Source organism: Sceloporus occidentalis, unplaced genomic scaffold, assembly GCF_023333645.1.
Source record: "Sceloporus occidentalis isolate IW3139 unplaced genomic scaffold, rSceOcc1.0.p SCAF_160, whole genome shotgun sequence".
NCBI lineage: Eukaryota > Metazoa > Chordata > Lepidosauria > Squamata > Phrynosomatidae > Sceloporus > Sceloporus occidentalis.
In genome coordinates this window covers 1,799,003-1,826,719 of record NW_028317140.1, presented here as the reverse complement: position 1 = coordinate 1,826,719, position 27,717 = coordinate 1,799,003, and the positions used below count along the sequence as shown (strand labels likewise).

Below are 27,717 nucleotides of genomic sequence, written 5' to 3'. Positions count from 1 at the left end.
AGGAGGCACGCCTCAAGGCGCTTAGAGCAGCCCCCTTAGGAGGTAGCGGCAAGGGCCACGCCTGGAGAACCACCAGCTGATACCGGAGATACTGCGGGCTCTATCGTTAAACCGGGATGATCAGGGGAAAGCGCGAACGCAGTCGAGTTTCCCGCATTTGCCGGAGTGCAATGGCTGAGCCTCACCCTGGGAGAACCCCCTTCGTGATCAGGGTATCTCCCCCGCCAGGTAAGTACGAGCTGCCATAGAAGATGGTGGGGGGCGCCACTTCCACACCCCTCGCTAAAGTCGTGGTGGGGGTTTCTGCTCTAACACTTGGCTCTGTGCAGAACAGCTGCTTGGACAAGGTGCCTGCACACAGGAAATTCCTCATTGTTGCCCTTCAGGGAAAAATCTTCCCGTGTTAAGCTGCGCTTGTAAAATCCAGCATTCCCAGAGTGCTTTGCAGCACAAAAATTTGCACGCGGTAGCGCCGCCCATCAGCAGGACCTCGCGGCGGGGAAGGAGCATTTATCCCTTGGCGACCTTAAAGCACGAGCCGGGCAACAGGACTTGGCTATCATTTGATGTTGGCACGTAGAACGTTTCCATTAAAGGCTCATGAAACATAGGCAACATTAAGCCCCTCGCGAGGTGTCTATCCTGTTAAGAGTAGGCCTGCCTCGAAAGCTAGTACGACGGCATAGAAGGAAGGCCCTCGAAAGAGGCCAACAAACACAATTAAGGCTGTATCCGCAGAAAGCACAGCTCAACGCGTCGCTACGAGAAGTAACCACTCAGCTTGCGCGTTCCCCCTCCTAACCTGCTCTCGCGAAGAAAGGACCAGTCATCAAAAGCAACAAGCAGCCGTTAGCCACGGCGCTTGATACTCGCTTCGCGCTCAGGGGAACGCACGCGAGCTCTTCATCGTGGTTACCGAGCCTGACCACTTCCGAGCACATTTCTCCGGTCGGGCACTATAGAAATGATCCCTGAAAGTACAGTCTTGACGTCCGCTCTGCGAGGGACACCGTCCCACCTAAAGGCATCGCTATATAGCTTGCAGCGACAAACTAAAGTTAAGACATTCGCACAACTCCGAAAGAGAAGAAGACTTTGCAATGCATGAATCTTATGAAAACAAACAAAAAAAAACAATTCGTAACGCTTTTCTTAGAAGTCAATGCGTGAAATAGGCTAGATTGCGTTTATTCAACCACTGAACATACATTACATCCAAGGCAGGCTGCGAGGCAGCGCAGAACATCAACATCAGCAGCTTGACCGAGGACGCTCTGTGATGGCGTTTAAGCATGCTTTGGAAAAGCAAGAAGGAAAAAAAACCAACAAGAGAAGCGTGAGTGATGAGACCACACGTTTAACATTTAAGACCTCCCAGGGGTGGGGCTTATGCAGATATATTGTCTCTGACGTAGGAGCAACACCTGATGAGGCCGCAAAGAGTCTGGGGCGGTACCCTTTTCCCTAACCATAACGGAGGCGGTTCCTGGCAAAGCATAAAGCGTCATTAACACGAGAGGCTAGGCGGCGCGTGCTTCTGGAAGGGCAAGCCCAGGTGCGAGTTCCCGGGAAAGAGAGGAAAGAAAAGCCAACGGCAGGAGAGGAGGCTGCTGGGCGGCGGTCGCCAGCCTTTCAAGAGCATCAGAAGAGACAGGGCGAAGGAGCTTCCTCCCCGCCTAGGAGGCGCCGAGCGCAGGCTGGGTCGGAAGCGGCAAAGCCAGCTAACCCAGCGGATGAGCAGACGGGGTGAGGCGGAGGAGGCACGCCTCAAGGCGCTTAGAGCAGCCCCCTTAGGAGGTAGCGGCAAGGGCCACGCCTGGAGAACCACCAGCTGATACCGGAGATACTGCGGGCTCTATCGTTAAACCGGGATGATCAGGGGAAAGCGCGAACGCAGTCGAGTTTCCCGCATTTGGGGAAATCGCAGGGGTCAGCACAGCCGGAGTGCAATGGCTCGTGATCAGGGTATCTCCCCCGCCAGGTAAGTATGAGCTGCCATAGAAGATGGTGGGGGGCGCCACTTCCACACCCCTCGCTAAAGTCGTGGTGGGGGTTTCTGCTCTAACACTTGGCTCTGTGCAGAACAGCTGCTTGGACAAGGTGCCTGCACACAGGAAATTCCTCATTGTTGCCCTTCAGGGAAAAATCTTCCCGTGTTAAGCTGCGCTTGTAAAATCCAGCATTCCCAGAGTGCTTTGCAGCACAAAAATTTGCACGCGGTAGCACCGCCCATCAGCAGGACCTCGCGGCGGGGAAGGAGCATTTATCCCTTGGCGACCTTAAAGCACGAGCCGGGCAACAGGACTTGGCTATCATTTGATGTTGGCACGTAGAACGTTTCCATTAAAGGCTCATGAAACATAGGCAACATTAAGCCCCTCGCGAGGTGTCTATCCTGTTAAGAGTAGGCCTGCCTCGAAAGCTAGTACGACGGCATAGAAGGAAGGCCCTCGAAAGAGGCCAACAAACACAATTAAGGCTGTATCCGCAGAAAGCACAGCTCAACGCGTTCCCCCTCCTAACCTGCTCTCGCGAAGAAAGGACCAGTCATCAAAAGCAACAAGCAGCCGTTAGCCACGGCGCTTGATACTCGCTTCGCGCTCAGGGGAACGCACGCGAGCTCTTCATCGTGGTTACCGAGCCTGACCACTTCCGAGCACGTTTCTCCGGTCGGGCACTATAGAAACGACCCCTGAAAGTACAGTCTTTACGTCCGCTCTGCGAGGGACACCGTCCCACCTAAAGGCATCGCTATATAGCTTGCAGCGACAAACTAAAGTTAAGACATTCGCACAACTCCGAAAGAGAAGAAGACTTTGCAATGCATGAATCTTATGAAAACAAACAAAAAAAAAACAATTCGTAACGCTTTTCTTAGAAGTCAATGCGTGAAATAGGCTAGATTGCGTTTATTCAACCACTGAACATACATTACATCCAAGGCAGGCTGCGAGGCAGCGCAGAACATCAACATCAGCAGCTTGACCGAGGACGCTCTGTGATGGCGTTTAAGCATGCTTTGGAAAAGCAAGAAGGAAAAAAAACCAACCAGAGAAGCGTGAGTGATGAGACCACACGTTTAACATTTAAGACCTCCCAGGGGTGGGGCTTATGCAGATATATTGTCTCTGACATAGGAGCAACACCTGATGAGGCCGCAAAGAGTCTGGGGCGGTACTCTTTTCCCTAACCATAACGGAGGCGGTTCCTGGCAAAGCATAAAGCGTCATTAACACGAGAGGCTAGGCGGCGCGTGCTTCTGGAAGGGCAAGCCCAGGTGCGAGTTCCCGGGAAAGAGAGGAAAGAAAAGCCAACGGCAGGAGAGGAGGCTGCTGGGCGGCGGTCGCCAGCCTTTCAAGAGCATCAGAAGAGACAGGGCGAAGGAGCTTCCTCCCGGCCTAGGAGGCGCCGAGCGCAGGCTGGGTCGGAAGCGGCAAAGCCAGCTAACCCAGCGGATGCGCAGACGGGGTGAGGCGCAGGAGGCACGCCTCAAGGCGCTTAGAGCAGCCCCCTTAGGAGGTAGCGGCAAGGGCCACGCCTGGAGAACCACCAGCTGATACCGGAGATACTGCGGGCTCTATCGTTAAACCGGGATGATCAGGGGAAAGCGCGAACGCAGTCCCCCACTACCAGAAATTATGCAGTCGAGTTTCCGGCATTTGGGGAAATCGCAGGGGTCAGCACAGCCGGAGTGCAATGGCTGAGCCTCACCCTGGGAGAACCCCCTTCGTGATCAGGGTATCTCCTCTGCCAGGTAAGTATGAGCTGCCATAGAAGATGGTGGGGGGCGCCACTTCCACACCCCTCGCTAAAGTCGTGGTGGGGGTTTCTGCTCTAACACTTGGCTCTGTGCAGAACAGCTGCTTGGACAAGGTGCCTGCACACAGGAAATTCCTCATTGTTGCCCTTCAGGGAAAAATCTTCCCGTGTTAAGCTGCGCTTGTAAAATCCAGCATTCCCAGAGTGCTTTGCAGCACAAAAATTTGCACGCGGTAGCACCGCCCATCAGCAGGACCTCGCGGCGGGGAAGGAGCATTTACCCCTTGGCGACCTTAAAGCACGAGCCGGGCAACAGGACTTGGCTATCATTTGATGTTGGCACGTAGAACATTTCCATTAAAGGCTCATGAAACATAGGCAACATTAAGCCCCTCGCGAGGTGTCTATCCTGTTAAGAGTAGGCCTGCCTTGAAAGCTAGTACGACGGCATAGAAGGAAGGCCCTCGAAAGAGGCCAACAAACACAATTAAGGCTGTATCCGCAGAAAGCACAGCTCAACGCGTCGCTACGAGAAGTAACCACTCAGCTTGCGCGTTCCCCCTCCTAACCTGCTCTCGCGAAGAAAGGACCAGTCATCAAAAGCAACAAGCAGCCGTTAGCCACGGCGCTTGATACTCGCTTCGCGCTCAGGGGAACGCACGCGAGCTCTTCATCGTGGTTACCGAGCCTGATCACTTCCGAGCACATTTCTCCGGTCGGGCACTATAGAAACGATCCCTGAAAGTACAGTCTTGACGTCCGCTCTGCGAGGGACACCGTCCCACCTAAAGGCATCGCTATATAGCTTGCAGCGACAAACTAAAGTTAAGACATTCGCACAACTCCGAAAGAGAAGAAGACTTTGCAATGCATGAATCTTATGAAAACAAACAAAAAAAACCCAATTCGTAACGCTTTTCTTAGAAGTCAATGCGTGAAATAGGCTAGATTGCGTTTATTCAACCACTGAACATACATTACATCCAAGGCAGGCTGCGAGGCAGCGCAGAACATCAACATCAGCAGCTTGACCGAGGACGCTCTGTGATGGCGTTTAAGCATGCTTTGGAAAAGCAAGAAGGAAAAAAAACCAACCAGAGAAGCGTGAGTGATGAGACCACACGTTTAACATTTAAGACCTCCCAGGGGTGGGGCTTATGCAGATATATTGTCTCTGACGTAGGAGCAACACCTGATGAGGCCGCAAAGAGTCTGGGGCGGTACCCTTTTCCCTAACCATAACGGAGGCGGTTCCTGGCAAAGCATAAAGCGTCATTAACACGAGAGGCTAGGCGGCGCGTGCTTCTGGAAGGGCAAGCCCAGGTGCGAGTTCCCGGCAAAGAGAGGAAAGAAAAGCCAACGGCAGGAGAGGAGGCGGCTGGGCGGCGGTCGCCAGCCTTTCAAGAGCATCAGAAGAGACAGGGCGAAGGAGCTTCCTCCCGGCCTAGGAGGCGCCGAGCGCAGGCTGGGTCGGAAGCGGCAAAGCCAGCTAACCCAGCGGATGAGCAGACGGGTGAGGGGGAGGAGGCACGCCTCAAGGCGCTAGAGCATCCCCCCTTAGGAGGTAGCGGCAAGGGCCACGCCTGGAGAACCACCAGCTGATACCGGAGATACTGCGGGCTCTATCGTTAAACCGGGATGATCAGGGGAAAGCGCGAACGCAGTCCCCCACTACCAGAAATTATGCAGTCGAGTTTCCCGCATTTGGGGAAATCGCAGGGGTCAGCACAGCCGGAGTGCAATGGCTGAGCCTCACCCTGGGAGAACCCCCTTCGTGATCAGGGTATCTCCCCTGCCAGGTAAGTATGAGCTGCCATAGAAGATGGTGGGGGGCGCCACTTCCACACCCCTCGCTAAAGTCGTGGTGGGGGTTTCTGCTCTAACACTTGGCTCTGTGCAGAACAGCTGCTTGGACAAGGTGCCTGCACACAGGAAATTCCTCATTGTTGCCCTTCAGGGAAAAATCTTCCCGTGTTAAGCTGCGCTTGTAAAATCCAGCATTCCCAGAGTGCTTTGCAGCACAAAAATTTGCACGCGGTAGCACCGCCCATCAGCAGGACCTCGCGGCGGGGAAGGAGCACTTACCCCTTGGCGACCTTAAAGCACGAGCCGGGCAACAGGACTTGGCTATCATTTGATGTTGGCACGTAGAACGTTTCCATTAAAGGCTCATGAAACATAGGCAACATTAAGCCCCTCGCGAGGTGTCTATCCTGTTAAGAGTAGGCCTGCCTTGAAAGCTAGTACGACGGCATAGAAGGAAGGCCCTCGAAAGAGGCCAACAAACACAATTAAGGCTGTATCCGCAGAAAGCACAGCTCAACGCGTCGCTACGAGAAGTAACCACTCAGCTTGCGCGTTCCCCCTCCTAACCTGCTCTCGCGAAGAAAGGACCAGTCATCAAAAGCAACAAGCAGCCGTTAGCCACGGCGCTTGATACTCGCTTCGCGCTCAGGGGAACGCACGCGAGCTCTTCATCGTGGTTACCGAGCCTGACCACTTCCGAGCACATTTCTCCGGTCGGGCACTATAGAAACGATCCCTGAAAATACAGTCTTGACGTCCGCTCTGCGAGGGACACCGTCCCACCTAAAGGCATCGCTATATAGCTTGCAGCGACAAACTAAAGTTAAGACATTCGCACAACTCCGAAAGAGAAGAAGACTTTGCAATGCATGAATCTTATGAAAACAAACAAAAAAAAAACAATTCGTAACGCTTTTCTTAGAAGTCAATGCGTGAAATAGGCTAGATTGCGTTTATTCAACCACTGAACATACATTACATCCAAGGCAGGCTGCGAGGCAGCGCAGAACATCAACATCAGCAGCTTGACCGAGGACGCTCTGTGATGGCGTTTAAGCATGCTTTGGAAAAGCAAGAAGGAAAAAAAACCAACCAGAGAAGCGTGAGTGATGAGACCACACGTTTAACATTTAAGACCTCCCAGGGGTGGGGCTTATGCAGATATATTGTCTCTGACGTAGGAGCAACACCTGATGAGGCCGCAAAGAGTCTGGGGCGGTACCCTTTTCCCTAACCATAACGGAGGCGGTTCCTGGCAAAGCATAAAGCGTCATTAACACGAGAGGCTAGGCGGCGCGTGCTTCTGGAAGGGCAAGCCCAGGTGCGAGTTCCCGGCAAAGAGAGGAAAGAAAAGCCAACGGCAGGAGTGGAGGCGGCTGGGCGGCGGTCGCCAGCCTTTCAAGAGCATCAGAAGAGACAGGGCGAAGGAGCTTCCTCCCGGCCTAGGAGGCGCCGAGCGCAGGCTGGGTCGGAAGCGGCAAAGCCAGCTAACCCAGCGGATGAGCAGACGGGGTGAGGCGGAGGAGGCACGCCTCAAGGCGCTAGAGCAGCCCCCTTAGGAGGTAGCGGCAAGGGCCACGCCTGGAAAACCACCAGCTGATACCAGAGATACTGCAGGCTCTATCGTTAAACCGGGATGATCAGGGGAAAGCGCGAACGCAGTCCCCCACTACCAGAAATTATGCAGTCGAGTTTCCCGCATTTGGGGAAATCGCAGGGGTCAGCACAGCCGGAGTGCAATGGCTGAGCCTCACCCTGGGAGAACCCCCTTCGTGATCAGGGTATCTCCCCTGCCAGGTAAGTATGAGCTGCCATAGAAGATGGTGGGGGGCGCCACTTCCACACCCCTCGCTAAAGTCGTGGTGGGGGTTTCTGCTCTAACACTTGGCTCTGTGCAGAACAGCTGCTTGGACAAGGTGCCTGCACACAGGAAATTCCTCATTGTTGCCCTTCAGGGAAAAATCTTCCCGTGTTAAGCTGCGCTTGTAAAATCCAGCATTCCCAGAGTGCTTTGCAGCACAAAAATTTGCACGCGGTAGCACCGCCCATCAGCAGGACCTCGCGGCGGGGAAGGTGCATTTACCCCTTGGCGACCTTAAAGCACGAGCCGGGCAACAGGACTTGGCTATCATTTGATGTTGGCACGTAGAACGTTTCCATTAAAGGCTCATGAAACATAGGCAACATTAAGCCCCTCGCGAGGTGTCTATCCTGTTAAGAGTAGGCCTGCCTTGAAAGCTAGTACGACGGCATAGAAGGAAGGCCCTCGAAAGAGGCCAACAAACACAATTAAGGCTGTATCCGCAGAAAGCACAGCTCAACGCGTCGCTACGAGAAGTAACCACTCAGCTTGCACGTTCCCCCTCCTAACCTGCTCTCGCGAAGAAAGGACCAGTCATCAAAAGCAACAAGCAGCCGTTAGCCACGGCGCTTGATACTCGCTTCGCGCTCAGGGGAACGCACGCGAGCTCTTCATCGTGGTTACCGAGCCTGACCACTTCCAAGCACATTTCTCCGGTCGGGCACTATAGAAACGATCCCTGAAAGTACAGTCTTGACGTCCGCTCTGCGAGAGACACCGTCCCACCTAAAGGCATCGCTATATAGCTTGCAGCGACAAACTAAAGTTAAGACATTCGCACAACTCCGAAAGAGAAGAAGACTTTGCAATGCATGAATCTTATGAAAACAAACAAAAAAAAAACAATTCGTAACGCTTTTCTTAGAAGTCAATGCGTGAAATAGGCTAGATTGCGTTTATTCAACCACTGAACATACATTACATCCAAGGCAGGCTGCGAGGCAGCGCAGAACATCAACATCAGCAGCTTGACCGAGGACGCTCTGTGATGGCGTTTAAGCATGCTTTGGAAAAGCAAGAAGGAAAAAAAACCAACCAGAGAAGCGTGAGTGATGAGACCACACGTTTAACATTTAAGACCTCCCAGGGGTGGGGCTTATGCAGATATATTGTCTCTGACGCAGGAGCAACACCTGATGAGGCCGCAAAGAGTCTGGGGCGGTACCCTTTTCCCTAACCATAACGGAGGCGGTTCCTGGCAAAGCATAAAGCGTCATTAACACGAGAGGCTAGGCGGTGCGTGCTTCTGGAAGGGCAAGCCCAGGTGCGAGTTCCCGGGAAAGAGAGGAAAGAAAAGCGAACGGCATACTGCTAATCCAGTCTGTGCTTCTCTCTACAGGGGTAATAATATCCTGATTCTCTAAACAGGTAAGTTCCTCTCTAAGGTGTTTAAGTAACGACAAAGAAACCTTTCTTTTTGGAAGTCTAACAGGCTGTACAAGATCATCCACTTCCAATTTCAGTTTTCCTTCTTGACAGCCCACTCTGCATACTCTTTATTGATGGCTGGCCAACCCCACGCAGCGGCATGTGGTAGGTCACCATCTTGTTCCACATTCAGGATATTTTGGTGCTGTACCGAGATCAGTCCCATTGCCTGTATAGCTCTACTTCCCAGTATAGGGTGACACACATCCGTGTCAATTACGAGAAACTCGCCCTGATACAATTTCTGATTGCATGGGTTTCTTATTTTGAGTTTACATAACCCTACTGGTTTCAATGTGCTCTTATTGTACATCCGTAGCAACTTATCACATGGTACTATTTTGGATTTGTCTTTTACCAACCTTTCAGGTATGACATTACAGTCTGCTCCACAGTCCATTTGGAATCTAACAGCCTCCTGGTTGATTAGCATAGTAGCAAATAAAGCTGATGGAAATCTGCTTACTGTTTTCTTCAATGCACAAATCTGAAAAGCTGGTTCCAAAGTCAGACCTAGAATGTCTTCATATTGCTCTGAGTCTTCTGTCTCCTTATAAACAGCTTGTACTACTGGCATTCTGTGTTGTGTATTGGTACGGCACTGGTTAATAAAATGATTGGCTTTACCGCACCCTCTACATTGTTGTCCAAATGCTGGGCATTTCTCTTTCAGTCTCTCATGACGCTTCCCACAATATATACACTGTATCATCTTGTCTGGAGTCATTGACATTCTGCTGCGACCCTTCCTAAGGGTGTACCTTGTTTCCATCCCGTGGACTGACACGGCACTGGCACTGGTACCCTCTAGGAGCTGCACCCTTGCTTTAGACAGCTCAGCAGCTCTACCTATTTGTACACATTTTTCCAGTGTTAAATCCACTTTTCTCAGTAGGCATTCTCTGAGTTTAGAGTCCCTTGTGCCACATGCAACCCTGTCCCTTATTAATGAGTCTCTGATATTACCAAAGTTGCAAGTAGCTGCCAGTGTACGCAGCTCTGTGGCTTATGCATCTATTCCTTCCTCTTCCCTCTGATTCCGTGAAAAAAAAATTATATCTTTCCACTGTCTCATTTTGCTTTGGTTCACAATAATCATCAAATACTTTCATTAGCTGTGCTAGTGAGGGAGCTGCCACTCCAGGGAGAAGGGTGTCTTTAACCTCTCTGCCTTCGTCCCCAAGTAAGTACAGGAACAGTTTTACCTTCAGCTCCTCTGGTTTGCCAGTCATGGTGAGGTCTGTGTATAGGAGAATTTCTTCTTTCCATTTCCTCCATGCCTGAGACAGATTCCTTGGTTTTAGACCTTCCATATCTGCTCTTAGTATAGTGCTCAAATATCTGCTGCCACCATGTTTCAATGTTACTGTGCATTAACAGGGCTGTCAGACTCCAGCTGCAGTGTTTAATGATTTCATTAACAGATCTTCTTAAAACATACTGTATAAACTTCAACTCCAACTTCTACTCAGTGCACATGTGTCTCATCCCCTTAACTACATCCTGGTTAACTGCAGTGCAACACATATTAAAGTTCCCCCCTGGAACCAAACCCTCTCTTTGGTTCCATACAGATTGATACACTGGCCAGGGCCTGTTTAATAGCGGCACAAATCCGATGTACCAGTTTACGCCCAGGGCCAGACAGCTGCATCGTCGACACATCCATGTTCAGTAGCGCCGTCTGGGGGGAAGCAGTCACCGGAGTGCCCAATGCCGTCGAGAGATCCCGGAAAAACTTAGACCAGATTGGCAGGACAAGCGGGCAGGACCACCAGGCGTGGAGATAAGTGCCGACATCACCACAGTGGCGAAAGCAGTTGGCGTCGGAAGTGGGGCAGAGTTTGGAAAGCCGCACCGGCGAGAGATACCAGTGGGCAATAACCTTGTAAGACCGCTCCCTTATAACTGTGTTAACAGTAAGGCGATGTGTGTTAGTCGCCGCTCTGCACCAGTCATCATCCTCGAAGGTGCGTTGAAGGGCCGTATGCCAGCGTGCCCGATAGGGCGGAGGAGAGACGTATGTCTTAGCCACGAGGTACGAATAATGAAAAGACATAGAGCCCCGTAGCCTGCGGCGGGTAAGAAATCTCTGTTCAAAGGGGGTCAGCTCTGAGATCCCGGCGTCACATAGGAGAGTGTGCACAAATGTCTGATTTGTAGGTATCGAAACCTCTCGGCCAGGGGGATGCGATAATGTTCAAGCAGCTCCGCAAACGTAAGTAGTCGCCCTCTACGCACCAGGGTACCCAGTCTACACAGGCCCACCTCGATCCTCCACTGAAATCGTCGGGTATCCACGCCCTCCGGGAAGAGTGGGTTAAAGAACAGCGGGGTCAGTTGGGACACACGTCCCCGCAACTGGTACTTAAACCTGGCTTTCTTCCAGAGAGAGTAGGACGTCTGCATAGTGGACAGAAGCGGGGAGCCCGGCATAGCTGGAGCTGACGGTCAGGTAAACAGAGTCGTTCAATGTCAATCCAGGGCAGTGTGCCAGCTGGGAAAGACCAGGATTCCATCTGCGAAAGTCTGGCGGACAGATAGTAAAGGCGAAGGCATGGGACCGCCAAGCCGCCCCGCTCCTTAGGTAAGTACATTGTGTGCCGGTTGATCCTGGCCCGCCGACCATTCCATATGAACTGGAATATGCACGACTGAAACGAATCGATGTCGCGGGTGTTGACAGCAATTGGCAGGGCGCGAAACAAGTACAGCAGACGTGGTAGTGTATTCATTTTGACCGCATAGATCCGGCCCAGCCAGGAAATGTGGTACTGCGACCCTTGCCAAAGATCCTGACGGAGCAACGACAGGAGCGGGGGGGGTAGTTAGTATCATAAAGCGTCTGGGGGCTGTTGGTAAGATTAATGCCCAGGTATTTAAGCGACGATGGTTTCCACTGGAACGGGAAGGACATGGGTATAGTCTGTTGCACCCATTTTAAGGCCTCACATTTAGCGGTATTGATCTTGTAGCCCGAAATCTGAGAGAACTCCTTCAAGACCGTGTATAGGTTCGGCAGAGATACAAGGGGGCGAGACAGAGTCAGGAGGATATCATAATCATAATATCGGCAAACGGAAACCTCCAGCGATAAGCTATGGAGTGCGCCCGGAGATGATCTGTGAGGGGTTTAAGAAGCTTGCGTCGCTGTAGGGTCCTGGGTGAGAGGTCAGCATACACCTGGATCTCGAAGTTGTCGAGCGTGAGCGTAGTTGATCTCGCCGCCTTCATAACTTCCTCCTTGAGGGTATAATCACGCAGCTTAACGATGACATCTCTGGGTTTTTCAGCAGGGCCTGGACGAGGCCGCAGAGCCCTATGGATCCTGTCCACCGGGAGCACCTCCTGGGCAGACTGCGGAAGGAGTTGGTGGAGGATCAAGCGGAGCACCTCAGTCAGGTCGAGGTAGGTCTCAGGAATCCCCCGTAGTCTAAAATTGGAGCGCCGGGATCTATTTTCCAGGTCCTCCTGAGCGTCCTGAAGTGCCAGGACCTCTTGCTGTAGGGATTTAATGTCGCCCGCCATCTTGCATTTTTCCTGCTTAAGGATGGCGTGGGACCGCTCCAGTGTATCAGTGCGGGTGCCGATATCGTGGATGTCGCGCTTCAGGTCTCCAATGTCTGCATGGATGTGATCCATCAGATCTCTCTTCACCGAGCACGCAAGGTCCTTGATTTCGGCAATATCTTGCTTGGAGCAGGCCTGTGTCGCCATTTTGCCCGGAGACCTCGTGTCGTCGTCTGGAGAAAGCACAGGAGGCTCAGGAGTCGCGGGCTGTTTGGAGAATAAGTCCTGCACCGACTTCTCCTTGGAGGACTTGCGGGGCTTCCTGGACATTCTCTGGCCACAGACAGCAGCGAAGGAGCGAAGGAGCGATGTAGGGTGAAAGTGAGTGCGAATTTAAAGCATGTTGTAGGGCTGAGTGGAGGAGCAAAAGCTCTACGCGTCCATCTTGGGTCGTGGCTCGCTCCGCCCCCTTGCCTTGAGTTATTTTCAATATACACAGACAAGTGTCCCTGCTCACAACAACTAGGGGGATATCAAGCCTATAAATAAATTTGGTTCTTCTCCCATGCTGTTGTGTTCCGATTGAGATGGCTACTTCAACACTCGCTGTTTCTGGCTTGAAGTGAGGTTCCTATGTTGTTTTTTTAGCCTTAGGTTATTCTGGAAATGCACAGACTTGTGTCCCTGGCTCATTGTACCTACAGAGATGGTTTCTTTATAACGTGTGCAGGGGAGCCTTCCTATGTATATTATGCCTGAGCTTCTCTGAGGGGTGGAACCAGTTTGATATGCAAATTAAGTGCTGTCCCACATGGTCTGAGATGAGGCTCCCATGTTATTTTTCTCACCTTAGGTAAGTAAGGATATTAAGCATATGATCTGGCCCCACTGGGGTGCTCAAACACCTCATACTGGCCAACTCAATGTAAAACCAACAGAGGGCAGCATTCTGCACGAAGATATATTAGCCATATGTGGTAGTGCACCTGAAACTTAATCTTTCTAAAACGGAACTCATTATCTTCCCTCCCTCCATCTCCACTCCACTACCTGAATTCTCTATCACCATTAACAACACAACAATCTCTCCTACTAACCAGGCCCGATGCCTTGGGGTCATCCTTGACTCAAACCTCTCCTTCATCCCTCACATTCAGTCCCTCGCCAGATCCTGCCGCCTGCACCTAAAAAACATCTCTCGTATCCGCCCATTCCTCACCCAAGAATCCACAAAAACTCTGGTTCATTCACTTATCATTTCCCGTCTTGACTACTGCAACACTCTTCTGGTTGGCATTCCACTGTCTCGACTCTCTCCTTTACAGTCTATCCTTAATGCGGCTGCTAGGCTCATCTTCCTTGCACGTCGCTCCTCTTCTGCTTCCCCCCTCTGTGAAACCCTCCACTGGCTTCCGATTACCTTTAGAATTAAATTTAAGATCCTGGTACTGACATATAAGGCCATCCACAATACCGCTCCTCCGTACATTTCTGACCTCATTAGCAAATACTCTCCTACTCGATCCCTACGTTCCTCCCATGGGCTAAGGCTCTCCTCCTCACTCATCACCTCTTCCTTTTCCCGTCTACAAGATTTCACTCGAGCTGCCCCATATCTCTGGAATCTGCTCCCAAGGAACCTTCAGAATTCACCCTCCCTCCCGACATTCAAGAAACATCTAAAAACCCACTTCTTCAGAGAAGCATACCATCTTAGCTGCTAGAACATCCTTGTCATTGATACCCCCACAATACCTCTCACCCTTTCTCTATGCCTTATGTTTATCACCCCATTTTCCCTCTAGATTGTAAGCTTGCGAGCAGGGCTCTCTCCACCAAATGTATCGGTTTGTCTTAGTCTGTCAATTCTTGTCTTGTCATATCCCTTGAATTTATGTATTGTATGAAGCGCTGCGTAAACTGTTGGCGCTATATAAATAAAAGATAATAATAATAATAATAATAATAATAGTGTGTTCATTTTCATTTATTAATTATTAATTATTTAAAGAAAATATATTCCCATGATCCGCTGGTCTCCCCACTGCAACAGTTAAATGTCCGCACTCGCGGACATTAATTCTGTCGAACCAGCAAACTCTTTTTTTCTATTTATTTTGGGGGGGTTTTGTATTAAACTGTTAGACGAAAGGATCATGGGAATATATTTTATTTGAATAAATGCATAATAATAGAAGCATTATTATTAATCACTCATCTACAGACACCAGAAAAGCAAAAAGGAGTGTATTTCTCTCAGACATCTCATGGTGCTGCCACAACAACAAGGGATTCTGGGTAGGCACATGCAAATCCCTTGTCTCATCCTTTATACGAGTATCTCCCCTGCCAGGTAAGTATGAGTTGCCGTAGAAGATGGTGGGGGGGGGCGCCACTTCCACAGGCCTTGCTAAAGTCGTGGTGGGGGTTTCTGTTCTAACACTTGGCTCTGACGGAAATGAGAGACAGCGAAGGTGTGGTACGACAGGGGAAGGAGGAGGTGGTCCAGAAAGTGGTGGTCGACTACTACTGAGATCTCTACTCCCCCAAAGACACAGACCCGAAGGCTGCAGAACGGTTCCTGTCAGGTATCGCTAACACCATTGATCCCGCAGGTCGTGCAGCCATGGATGCCCCCTTGACGCTGGAGGAGCTGCACTCTGCCGCCAAATCCTTCAGGAAGGGCAGGACACCGGGCAGTGACGGTCTCCCAGCCGAGTTGTACACAACGCTGTGGGACCGCATCGGGCTGGACCTCCTCGACCTGTACGAGGAGATGGTAGTGGAGGGCAGGATGTCCCCCACGCTGAGAGATGATCACGATCCTGTATAAGCGGAAGGGGGAGAGATGCGACCTGAAAAATTGGCATCCCATCTCTCTCCTGAACGTGGACTACAATATCCTCGCCAAGGTACTAGCCACCAGATTGAAGAAAGTCATCGGGCAGATCGTTCACCCCGACCAGACCTGCGGCATCCCAGGACGCCGGATCGCGGACAGCCTGGCCCTAATCAGGGACATGATCTACTACATCAAGGACCGCAACGTCCGTGCTGCTTTGGTCACCCTAGACCAAGAGAAGGCATTTGATCGACTGTCTCATGGTTTTATCGAGAACATCCCAGGGCTCCCCGGCGCCACAGCCAAGACTGTCTGGGCTAACGTGTCGTCGAGCAGGCTAACCAACAGGCGTAAAGACATTGCATGGATGGCCATTCAGGGAGGCCTCCCCCTAAGGACATTTATGCATGCCAGGGGGCTGTGAAGATATAGACACTGCCCACAGTACATTGTGGAGGAGGAGACTTCCCTTCACTTGTTCTGGCAGTGCCGTTTGCACAGGCCTTGTTCAGAGCCCTGGAGCTGGATCTCAAGGACTCTATCGAGAGAAAGTACCTGTCCTACCATTCGGTACTTTACGGACTTTTCCCAGGAACACACGGAGAGCGCCATTGAGGATGCTTGGCGCCTCATGTGCTGCGTAAAGGACGCTCTATGGTTTGCCAGGAACCCCCTGGTGCTGAGGAGGGAGCAGGTCACAGTCCGTGACTGCCGCAGGCTTATCCACAGCCTGCTGAGAGACTACTCTCTCAAGGACAGTCTAGAGGCTGAAGACAAGCCCCATTCTCCTCGGCCCCCTTTCCCCCCCATTTCCCCAGGTTATGTTCCACTAAAGTGCTAACCATATGCGCCACGTCTGGAACTGTAATTGTACACTGCTTCTACTGAGCCTTCCGTAAACTGAAGTCGTACTGTAACGTGTATTGCCCTGCGCTGCGTCGCAGTACTGCTTATCGTCTATCTGTACCAATATTGCTGATCTATGTATTCCTGCTAAAACAGGTTGATGTCTGTTTTATCATAATCAGTTTTGTATAATAAACTTAAATACAAAAACGGATGCGTAGACGGGGTGAGGGGGAGGCCTCTAGCTTAAGCAGCCAGCGTAGCCCCCTTTGGAGGTAGCGGCAAAGGCCACGTCTGGAGAAGCACCAGCCGATACCGGAGATACCGCGAGCTCTATCGTTAAACTGGGATGATCAGGGGTAAGCGCGAACGCAGTCCCTCACTACCAGAAATTATGCAGTCGAGTTTCCCGCATTTGGGGAAATCACAAGGGTCAGCACAGCCGGAGTGCAATGGCTGAGCCTCACCCTGGGAGAACCCTCTTCGTGATCAGCGTATCATGGACGTGGGCGTCTTGACGTCCACGCTGCGAGGGACACCGTCCCACCAAAAGGCATCGCTATATAGCTTGCAGCGACAAACTAAAGCTAAGACATTCGCACAACACCGAAAGAGAAGAAGACTTTGCAATGCATGAATCTTATGAAAACAAAAACCAAAAAAACCCAATTCATAACGTTTTTCTTCGAACGTGTGAAATAGGCTAGATTGCGTTTATTCAACCACTGAACATACATTACATGCAAGGCAGGCTGCGAGGCAGCGCAGAACGGCAACATCAGCAGCTTGACCGAGGACGCTCTGTGATGGCGTTTTTGCATGCTTTGGAAAAGCAAGAAGGAAAAAAAAAACAACCAGGGAAGCGTGAGTGATGAGACCACACGTTTAACATTTAAGACCTCCCAGGGGTGGGGCTTATGCAGATATATTGTCTCTGACGCAGGAGCAACACCTGATCAGGCCGCAAGAGTCTGGGGCGGTACCCTTTTCCCTAACCATAACGGAGGCGGTTCCTGGCAAAGCATAAAGCGTCATTAACACGAGAGGCTAGGCGGCGCGTGCTCCCGGAACGAGAGGAAAGACAAGCAAACGGCAGGAGAGGAGGTTGCTGGGCGGCGGTCACGAGCGTCTGAAGAGCATCGGAAGACACAGGGCGAAGGAGCTTCCTCCCGGCCTAGGAGGCGCCGAGCGCAGGCTGGGTTGGAAGCGGCAGAGCCAGCTAACCCAGCGGATGAGTAGACGGGGTGAGGCAGAGGAGGCACGCCTTAAGCCGCTAGAGTAGCCCCCTTAGGAGGTAGCGGCGAGGGACACGCCTGGAGAACCGGCAGCTGATACCGGAGATACTGTGGGCTCTATCGTTAAACCGGGATGATCAGGGGAAAGCGCGAACGCAGTCCCCCACTACCAGAAATTATGCAGTCAAGTTTCCCGCATTTGCGGAAATCGCAGGGGTCAGCACAGCCGGAGTGCAATGGCTGAGCCTCACCCTGGGAGAACCCCCTTCGTGATCAGGGTATTCACCCTACCAGGTAAGTATGAGCTGCCATAGAAGAGGGTGGGGGGGCGCCACTTCCACAGCCCTCGCTAAAGTCGTGGTGGGGGTTTCTGCTCTAACACTTGGCTCTGTGAAGAACAGCTGCTTGGACAAGGTGCCTGCACACAGGAAATTCCTCATTGTTGCCCTTCAGTGAAAAATCTTCCCGTGTTAAGCTGCGCTCGTAAAATCCAGCATTCCCAGAGTACTTTGCAGCACATAACGGAGGCGGTTCCCGGCAAAGAATAAAGCGTCATTGTAATGGGTTGCTTAGTTAGGGTTATAGATACCCTATGAACCCTTCGTCTGTCCCTCCAGGATAGTCTCCAGCCTCAAAAGGCTAATAGATGGATCTTTATCTTAGATCACAAAAGTAGTCACGACCACCATGATTGTGAAGAACAAATGGAACATTTTATTGTTGTAAAACATAGCCTTATATATCCACATAATTGAATTAACATTAATAAACAGGTACATGTAGACGACCCAACCTTTAATCACCTTTGGCTACTGAATATCCTCCTGGCAGTAATCCTGTTAATGGGATTTGTTAACACAATGGAGTTCCTGCTTGAGCCATGTTTGTTATGCAGCCAGGCTGGAGCAATCTCTGTCTACCTTGGGGCCCTGTATGACAGGTCATTCTGTCACAGTCATTAACACCTTAACGACAAAGCCCGTACATGTAGTTGCGATCAGCGGTTTTGCAGCATCCACGGAAGCCTCACAAGTGAGGCTGACCGTTGATCCGAGGAGGAAAGCCCTCCCCGGAAGACAAATGGCTGCCGCCGCACTGATCACCAAAGATCGCGGCGGCGCCTGGCTAAAACAGCTTAAGAAGCGATCGGAATCGCTTCCTAAGCGTGAACTGTGTTGATATCGATATCGAGGCATGTAGCAACACAACCCCCCTACCCCGATAGCCTTGTGATACCTCCGAAGAGCAACCACAAGTGCCATCCTGTAAATGACATTGCTGTCTTTCACAGGATGGCATCAACAATAGATCTGAGTTCACAGAGGGTCTATCCAGACCCTCTTAAGAACTCTCGTCCTCCTCCTGCAGGTTAAATGCAGGTACTGCATCCAACCATGCAAGGTCAATGGAGCCCAGCTCACTAATCAGGGTGATTAGTAAAAAAAAAAATAATGTTCTAAAATGTTCAAATTTTTTTTTAAAAAAAATATGGTAACATGTAAAAATCCCATGTAAAAAGTTTTTAATGAGCAAGTGCTACAATTCTTTATCTTCACAAAAATTCCCGCATGGAAAGAGTTAAAATATTGGCATTATAAATGCCCATAGGGCGTCTAGTTGTATGAAATGTATGAGTTGATGGGGTAAATTCAATTGGCTGGCTTCAAAGGTTCTGAACAGTTCTTTGAGTCAGTGAATCGATGACTCAGAGCTGCTCTGAACGGTAACCTGATTGCTGTGTCTGTGTGCTGTGCAGATGACTCACTCTAGGATCATATTACCAGTGCAGTTAACGATTCAAAGACTGAATGGTTACAAGTGAGTTGTTCAGTCTACTGAACTGATTCACCCGGTTCATTGAAAAGAATCGGTTCAAAAGAACGATTGGTTCATGAAAAGGACTTCACTACCAGGTTCCTGCTTCTCCTGCGCAGGAAGAGTTTCCTCATACAGTGCGCTGGCGCCACATCAGTAAGCTTCGGGCCTGTGTTAGGCGGCCGTCAGGCCACCGGGCACCCCCCTGAGGAGTGGTACCCGCGGCATACCCCCCCACTTTAGTACGCCACTGGCTGTGTGTCATATGTTGGAGCTCTGTGTCTTAGAAGCGCTGCATGCCTTTTAATGCGGTGAAGATGCCGGCCGCAGAGGGTCCAGCTGGGGCTAATTCTTACACCAAAGTATAACATATTAACACCTTGCTTGGGGCGCATTAGCTGATAAGTTTGGCACAGTTTGGTTTACTTACTCGCAGTTAAGTGAGTAGTTAGGAGGCAATTAAATGCCCCCCCACCAAAAAAAATTGTGTGTAAAAATTCCAAGCTGTAAATCATTAAAATGCATGTTCTAATTTAGATCCCCATACTTTCCCAAAAGCACTGTGTACATCTGGGGCATTGCTAAGGTCAGGGCATGTTGCGGGATGCTTTTTTGGGGGGTACATATCCAGTCAATACACACATTTTTTTTCCCCCACCACCAACTATAGAGGATGTGAAAACAGATGCATTAAACGTGCAGTCTCCAAGTGTAAATTATTGTAAAACACCTGAGTTCTTAAAGGGTTAAAAGGGTGATGTGTAGCTCATTATGTGTAATACCAAATGCCGGCAGCAGAGGGCAGCGTGTCGTTATTTTTCTTTCACAAACGGTGGAATATTTTGTACTTTTTTTTTGTAACTTTTTATTTTTTTTCCCCTCGGCTTCCACTAGCTGTCGGGTTGAAGTGCCGCTCTTGCCTGGAGCTTTCTTAAGAGTTTCCTGACAGTCAGACAGTCATTAGCAGGTGCTAAGTGCTAATCTATCATATGGCCTGTTAATCCTTTAGGGAAAAAGAAAATCCATCAACTAAGTTAATTCCACTCGAATACTCACAGTTTCCCCGAGATCGTTTTTCTGTTTGTTTGCGACAGAATAAACATAAAATAAAGATTTAAGTGAGCAATGAAAAAAATTATTTTAACGAGAGGGCGTGGATAAATGGAACTACCTCCCAGCAGAAGTGGTACCACCCATTATGTACACCCATTACAAGCTTTTTTTTTAACATCAGATGAAAGAATGGAAAGTCTGGATTTTTTTTAACTCCAAGTCTGGCATTTATAGAATCAGCATCCATCTGCCGCATCGGAGACTCTTCCTGTCCGGAGGAAGGATGATTCGCTAGAGCTGTTTCCTTTTTCTGATCCAGATATGAACTTTCCAATTTTATCAAGGGGGGGATATTTCCTGTGTACAGCGTCCATGATTTCAGCGTTTAATGTACTTCTTGGCCCTGCAAGTGGGACGGTGCGGTAGTTATCCAGGACTGTCCCGTAAGAACCAAGACTGTTGGGAGGTATTCAACAGTTACTTTGTATTTTAATTTAGCCTTCCCGACGTTATTACTTTGTATCTGCTGCTTTATATTGCCCTTCTCAATCTGGCGTATAGATACATATAGAAAATCGACATTTACAATATTGATTAAGCTGGGGGGGGGGCGTGAATTCAGGAGAGATGTCTGACCTGCTTCTGCAAGCAGTTGCTCATAACCTGACATAGGAGATCCTCTGATCTCCCCTGATCGCACCAGGTTGCTGGAGACCCAAGAAAGCTGGACTTGGCCTGGAGACTCCGGGTCAAACATGGTCTTCCTAGTTATGGTCCTCTAACTAGATGCTATACGCAATTATCTTTACTCTCAGATCTCTGAGAACCGATTGATATAGTCTATTGAGCCCCACCTGAACCTCAAGACACTTTTAGGCACACGTTCTTCTAAGGCATTCTAAGCAAGAATTCAGCACGGATGTCAGATCTCTAAAACAAGAGCCACTCTTGTTGTGTAGACATGCTTACTTGATCTCAGAGAAGGTCCCATTGGTTTTTGAGACCTCAGAAGACCTTCCAATACTTACGCTGGTTGATCCAACAAACTTATGGGCCGCCACCACCACCACCATTTTCTTTCAAAACATCTAAACTTTGACTTTCAGCCAGGTTTGGTTTGATGGCTGGTTGGTTGGTTCTGGTCTAACTACTTAGCGGATTCATCCACATGGAAGGTCCATTTCTGCTGTCAGTCAAATCCACAGGACTATATAGAGAAATATTAGCCAGGAGGGCATTATTAGCAAGAAGGGGTTATGAGCAAGGAAGGCCAATCATGTTAAAACCTTTGGACTTTTATTGATTGGGGCATTTTTCAGTGTCAGGTTCTTCTGTAACCTTGTGACTCTCCAAGCCGCAAACAGCATTTCGGTGTATTCAGCCCACAAACTAAATTCCTGTCTTATCTCGAGGTAGCACATGACGGCAACAACGCTACGTGGAGGCCAAAGCCAGAACACATTGTATTCTGTTCTCCGAAAAATGTATCCAGGAGCAAAACCCAGGAATCCCCGACACCGGCGTCGCCACAGAGAAGGACGCGTATGATATAGACAGGAACCTTCTTATTGTATGGACACGGGGTCTGGCTGAGGAGCACATCATGATTTTTCATGTATCTCCCATTGTTAAGTTGCTGCTTGTTGTTGATTGGTTGAGGCAGCCGTTGGGAGAGGAAATCGATCAGGCGATACTGGTTCTGCCACAGGCTGCCACTGATCTCAGCTTCCATGAGGTCAACTTTCATAGTAAATAGGTAGTTCTTAATATATTTCATTTAATTATGGCAGAGGTTGTGATGGCGACAGGTCCCCTTAAATAAGCCAATGAGGTTTTGTTTTTTTTCTTTTTAAATATATTATTATATATGTGAATAAATATAATAATATATATTATTATATATGTGACCTCGTGATGAGATGATCAAAATGATTCTATGTCAAATTGGAAGAAATAACAAAACGCTCCGACAAGTGAAAAAAAACATTCTTTTGAAGGTCATTCTAAGCCGGTTCCGACGCTTTAAACTGTATCCGTCAGACCAGCTCTCTCCGGCTTGTGTGTCGGGAAGAGAGAGGTTATGAAGTTTAGCAAATTCCTGCGTTTTCGCTACGCTTTGTTCTTCCCCGCATGGGCGCTGAGTCAGCGTATACAGAGTTCGGCGTCACGCAGGGGGGGACCGCAGGTGGTCCCAAGTCATTCCAGGAGGAGGCAAACGGCAACCTCTTTCCCTAATAACAACAAGCAAGTTAAAGCGCGCTGGGCTTTTGTGGGCGGCGCGTGCGAGGTCAGCGGAGACTTCGTGAGAGATATAAGTGGCAACCTCCGTCTGATGTGAGCTACAAAACCCCAAATTCTTGGCAGGCCAGGAAGCTGCAACTCAACGGGTTAAATGGGCTTAAAGGGGCAGATGACTGAGCAGAAACACACCATTTTAAAAGTGGTAGATAAGTGGAACAGCCTCCCAGTGGAAGTGGGTTTTTTTTCAAACTTTTAAGTGGCCCGTGGGGCCCTTTTGTTTCAGGGAGTGTGATTAGAGCGTCTCTAACAATTTTATGTGACTTATTGATTTGTGACTCAGGAGCCGCTGCACCGGGGCCACAGGACCAGAGAAATGCCGGTGTAAAGTTCTACACGTGGAGCAGTCGCCATGGAGAACGAGGAAACGTCACATGAAGCAGTTTGCGTTAGAAGTGCTTATCCCTGGAAACCCGGATCCGTCTCCCCGCGGGGTTTGGTTCTGTCGTGTGCTAACCCAGGATAAGTCAGGAATTTGGCTTATTGAATGAAAACACCCAAAAACCAAAGGGAGCGGTGACTCTAGTGCAAAGTTTGAAATGTGGGCTTATCACCGTAGCAGTCTTCTATTTGGTTGCTATGGGGATAACTCCACTTCCCTGTCAACAGCCAATGAGTTTTATCGCCCCACATGGTTAGAAAGTGTAGCCTAAAACATCCCTCCCAAGTATCCCATTTTAAGCAGGACAGTCCTGATCAGAAATCTGCCCGGCTGGCCATAGGGGCTGTGAAGTTGATTGACGGCTCTACTTTTGCAGCGCAGACCTTAATCACAACGTGGCAACGGATCGAAGCAGAGAGTGGCCATATGACCTCATAGTCCGGCTTCAATACATCACCAGGCGGCTAGATAGGCGAGGTGGGGGGATGTCGCCATCAATGGTGTCCTCGTCAGTAAACCTGAAAAGCCGGGGGTATAGCCTACGGGTAGCCAGCTATTAACTCCCATGATGCTCAGCTGCTCTATGGCACACTTATCATTATCAGATCATCATGCAAGCTGCAGCTTCATTGCATCACCACTTCATTGCATCACCCCTGATTCAGCCCACCCTATAGGCTTGCAGCGCTTAGACACGCGTGTATATATATATATCTATATCTATATATATTGGACATATTGACTCAGTTTGTGTAAAATCATTTTTATGCGCCTAAAATGTGTAAAACGGGACCATTAAAAGCCGAAAACGGTTAAAAAAAATAATATAATGATAAATTTGGGTTTTTTGGAGAAATTTCAAGAATGGAAATGATAAATGAATATAGAAGGACTTGTCTATATTTAAACATTTTCATCGGAGGCAGCTGCGGGATTGGAATTGCTTTTTATTTTTTTAATTCTGTTCCATTCCAGCAGGGTTTGTAGCTTTTCCCCTCGCAGACGTTGATGGTTTCCTGTTATTTCCTCCGTGGAGAGGGGACGTTTATCTTCACAGAACGCGTGAACGCGTCGAGGAAACAATCACCGAGCGCTTTAATTACTGCTGACGGGGCGTAATTATACGGGGAGGCGGCACGGGAATGTGCGAGGCCCGAGGTTTTCTCTGACCCCCAAGGACTGGAGAGAAGGAAGGGTTCCTCCTGTGACAGCATCTTTCGGAAAACTGATACTATTTACGTATTTAGGAAGGTTCCTCGGAGCCAGATAAAGACTCAAAGAGGCACCTTAGGCAGTGGTGTAGTATGAAGAAAATCCCTGGTCCCGGACTCAAAATGTAAAGTAATTTCAAATATATTTATTAAATAAATTGATATAATTGCTACGCGTTTCGCGGTAGGCTTAGCGCTCTAAGAGGTGGAGATAGGAAGTGACGCCATGTTCCAATGCCAAGAAGGGGGCCGCCCGGCGGACGAGTCAGGGTGCTGCCCTGAGTGTTCCCCAACTTGAATACCACACCGCATATAGGGCTTCAGTTTCTGAAAGCAGAACTTTCGCCGTTACAGCAAAAAAAAAAAGGGGAAAATAAAATTCCACGGCTAAACAGGAAGTTAAAGGTGTTCCACTTCCTGTGCGGAATATAACAGTCTCAGTGTTAGAAATATCATTCCTAAAACTGCTGAATTCTCAAACTTTTCACAGAAAGAATTCTTTGATCATTAAAAACAATAAACAAAGAGAAATTCATATTTTGGCTGGGAATACTTAAGTGTCATGTGATACAAAAGCACACACTGATTGGTTGTTGCCATAGAACCTGAAATAAGTTTCCTTAAAAATGATTTATGTTATTTTGTTGTGATTTAAAGAGTGAAATGATGGATCTGCTAAAGTTTATTTACTCAGCGTAGTCAAGCATAGGTCAAGTATATTTGGGAATCATATAATATGTTATGTATGTAACGTATGTGATATAATGTTTTCAAGCAGCTGCATATCAGCCATTTGCTCTGTTATCTGAACCCCAATCTACTAGACAACCCCCCGACTCCTTATCATACTGCCTGTGGGGAACAATGGAATGACTCAGTCTTAATCACCCAGTCTGACTCCCTGACTAATGAAAGTCTATGGAGGAACGGACTTTATTAGCATCGCCATAAAGCATCAGCTCAGTGTGGGGTTTGAGCCGGGAAAGTCACCCAAAATATCACATGACTGACAGCAACGGAGGCTCCAGGTCTGCAGATAAAGGGAGTTTATTGGGGCAAAATGAGATAAAAAAATGTCAGACAGTAAAAAGTGTTTTTTGTGACAATTTATAGGCCGGTATATGATAAGATTGGGTTTGTGACCTTATAATCTGCAGCTTTAAACATTTGTGTGCAGCCGCCCCCCCCCCCCCACGGAGATAAGTAGTTATAAAAGAAAACAAGGACTTCTGAATTATTAACTAATAAATTATCTGCCGTTCTTTTTAAAGGTCACCGCTTGCTGCGTCTGTTACATAATATACCTTCCCTGCGCCTCTGAGGATTATTTTCCATCCTATATTTAACTGTTCGAGTGCCGGAGGGACAAAAAGATGCTGCCCTATTTGCCCTCCAGCTGATGAACGGAATATATCAAGCTAGAAGCTAGAACTAGAAAGAAAAGGGCCCCTGTGGCCGGCTTGAAACATCCATGGATGCTGTGATCAGTGGCAGCCGGTGGCAAAGCCAGTATTATCTAATGGGTTTCTCCCGTCTTCTATCCCAAAAAAGGCTGACTGAACCAATCAACAACAATCAGCAACTTAACAATAGGGGAGAGAGGCTAACTGCACGTATGTAGAAACGTATTAATTGGGTAAGGGAGGTGGGGGTATTTAAATCTTGTTAATTTTTACCATTTCGGGTTAAGGGGGTTTGATCTATACGCACATACCTGGAAACTAGGGAGTGGCTTGCTGTGTATGGGGGCGGGGCTACCTGCATGTAGGGGTGGGGCTAGCCCAGGCAGACTTTAGTGGGAGGGAACTGGTGTTGAGTAAACAGGATGTGGGTGGGGAGTGGGTGTGACCAAACAACGCTCCCTTGCAGGAGGAAGAAAATAAGTGACCCGGGGAAGCAGGGTTTCACCCGGAGACTCCAGGGAAGTAGGGCTTTACCCCGAGACTCCGGGGCAAATATAAAGCGTTTGTATGTATACGTATAGGGAAATAATCATTGAATCTCGCCGGTGCTTATACTTTTTCCGATATGCCACGTGATGGGACGCACAATAAAGTGTGAGCTGTTTATAATGTCCTCTAAATCCAAATCTGTAAGAAATTGGCCCCCGACGGGGAGAAATGGTCCCTTCCCCAGCTCCTCAAGGGTTAAACAATGCAAAGCGATCCACGCAGTCTGTAGAATGAATCTAGGTCACTGATCATGGCACAATACTCGCGCATTCTCCCCGATTCTCCCACCACGTTCTATTTTTACCGCGTAGTTATTTCCACGTCTTTCCGCTGCTTCTGCCGTTTCTTTCCAGGATCCCGTGCAGCTGCGAGCGGGAGATACCGGGGCGAGCCGCAAACCACCTGCTGGTATCGGTAGCGCACCGGGGAGCCCGACGGCTGCCGTATCTTTACTGCGATGTCATTTGCATCAGATGCAAAGTGAGCGTTCCTCGGCACGTCTTTCCCAAATCTGGCAACCGAAGACTACAACTCCCATGATCCCCATCCACATGCAAGGAGCAAAAATAGATTTAAATTGGGCAATTAAAAAGCTTTTTAGACGCCTGTAACCATATCGCTCCCGGGGTGGATCCTATATTACCCCCCCCCCCGAAAAATGTAAAAAAAACACCCAATATATAATATTTATATATAATATATATAATAATAAATTGCCCCGTTTGCTGGTGCGTTTCACCCGCTAGTCGTTTAGCACGGAATTGTTTTTTTTCCGCTGTGATTCACTCCCCCCCCCCAGAGGGGACAAATAAATGTATCATTCTTTTGCAAATTAGAAATAATGCGCAACTCGACATACTGCCCCGATCTCTAATATAATTACCCCGCAGGCCTGGCCGGCCCAGATGCCCTACCAAATGAAATGAAAGTGCACTTCATTTCAGTAATTTTCTTTTTATGGCCGGCGGATGCGAGTCCATTCCCTCGCAAGCAAGAATCTGACATCTAATTAAATTCTTACACACGATTGTTACCGGCGTAGACAGCGCGTCCTACATACGGCGGCATCGACTGAACCTATAGACGCCTCCGGCTATACGTACACCTAGAATTCAGGGGCAGATAAGATCCCACCAGAAAACTTTATTCATTTATTTAATTTCGGTAACTTTATGTCTGCCTGGAGGAAAATGCAGCCATATTGATACCCATAGTACAGCGCTGCGGAATGTGAAGGCGCTATATATAAAAAAAGACTAAAAATAACCCCCTTTACTTAAGCGGAGTTATCGTGGGATCTTTTTTTCTTGCTTTTAGTCAGTGGTCCGTCATGTTTCTCGTTCCCGCCCGGCGACACAACTGAGCAATCTAGAGAAAACGTCAATTCTGCCCCAAAAACACCAGCGCGTCTAATAACAAGTAATTATTAAGTCATCAGCGGCAGATGTCAACGGGGCCAGCTTCAAAGAGCTCTCTTGTGTACAAAGAGTCCTTGGGGCTCCCTGAGACCTTGGGCTACAATTCTTCTCCAATTAACGCTCTCATTAGCTACGAAGTCACACTGTTTTCTCTCACGCTCTCTCACTTCTTATCCTTCTTCTTCTCCGTTTCTTCATTCGTCTTTCCTCTCCGGTGATCCGTTTCTCCGGGTAATCGGCGACATTAACCTGGCTTCCCGGAGCCCTTCCGCATTAGGGGGGAGCTTAGGAGCACACCGCG

The 27,717-nt window shown here is 49.1% G+C and overlaps 10 non-coding genes across 10 annotated transcripts; all 10 read right to left on the bottom strand.

Moving 5' to 3' along the window:
* Positions 1 to 771: 771 nt before the first annotated feature.
* LOC149279864 (small nucleolar RNA U3) lies at positions 772 to 987 on the bottom strand. The gene has a single exon (XR_016278366.1). It is a non-coding gene; the product is annotated as a small nucleolar RNA U3 (small nucleolar RNA).
* Positions 988 to 2,496: 1,509 nt separating this feature from the next.
* LOC149279863 (small nucleolar RNA U3) lies at positions 2,497 to 2,708 on the bottom strand. Its single transcript, XR_016278521.1, has one exon. It is a non-coding gene; the product is annotated as a small nucleolar RNA U3 (small nucleolar RNA).
* Positions 2,709 to 3,598: 890 nt separating this feature from the next.
* LOC149279862 (U1 spliceosomal RNA) lies at positions 3,599 to 3,762 on the bottom strand. Its single transcript, XR_016278354.1, has one exon. It is a non-coding gene; the product is annotated as a U1 spliceosomal RNA (small nuclear RNA).
* A 535-nt stretch (positions 3,763 to 4,297) lies between these two features.
* On the bottom strand, positions 4,298 to 4,513 carry LOC149279861 (small nucleolar RNA U3). Its single transcript, XR_016278510.1, has one exon. It is a non-coding gene; the product is annotated as a small nucleolar RNA U3 (small nucleolar RNA).
* An 889-nt stretch (positions 4,514 to 5,402) lies between these two features.
* On the bottom strand, positions 5,403 to 5,566 carry LOC149279860 (U1 spliceosomal RNA). Its single transcript, XR_016278539.1, has one exon. It is a non-coding gene; the product is annotated as a U1 spliceosomal RNA (small nuclear RNA).
* A 535-nt stretch (positions 5,567 to 6,101) lies between these two features.
* On the bottom strand, positions 6,102 to 6,317 carry LOC149279859 (small nucleolar RNA U3). Its single transcript, XR_016278519.1, has one exon. It is a non-coding gene; the product is annotated as a small nucleolar RNA U3 (small nucleolar RNA).
* An 889-nt stretch (positions 6,318 to 7,206) lies between these two features.
* Positions 7,207 to 7,370, bottom strand: LOC149279858 (U1 spliceosomal RNA). Its single transcript, XR_016278528.1, has one exon. It is a non-coding gene; the product is annotated as a U1 spliceosomal RNA (small nuclear RNA).
* Positions 7,371 to 7,905: 535 nt separating this feature from the next.
* LOC149279857 (small nucleolar RNA U3) lies at positions 7,906 to 8,121 on the bottom strand. The gene has a single exon (XR_016278518.1). It is a non-coding gene; the product is annotated as a small nucleolar RNA U3 (small nucleolar RNA).
* An 8,285-nt stretch (positions 8,122 to 16,406) lies between these two features.
* Positions 16,407 to 16,567, bottom strand: LOC149279856 (U1 spliceosomal RNA). The gene has a single exon (XR_016278360.1). It is a non-coding gene; the product is annotated as a U1 spliceosomal RNA (small nuclear RNA).
* Positions 16,568 to 17,425: 858 nt separating this feature from the next.
* On the bottom strand, positions 17,426 to 17,589 carry LOC149279855 (U1 spliceosomal RNA). The gene has a single exon (XR_016278358.1). It is a non-coding gene; the product is annotated as a U1 spliceosomal RNA (small nuclear RNA).
* Positions 17,590 to 27,717: the final 10,128 nt, after the last annotated feature.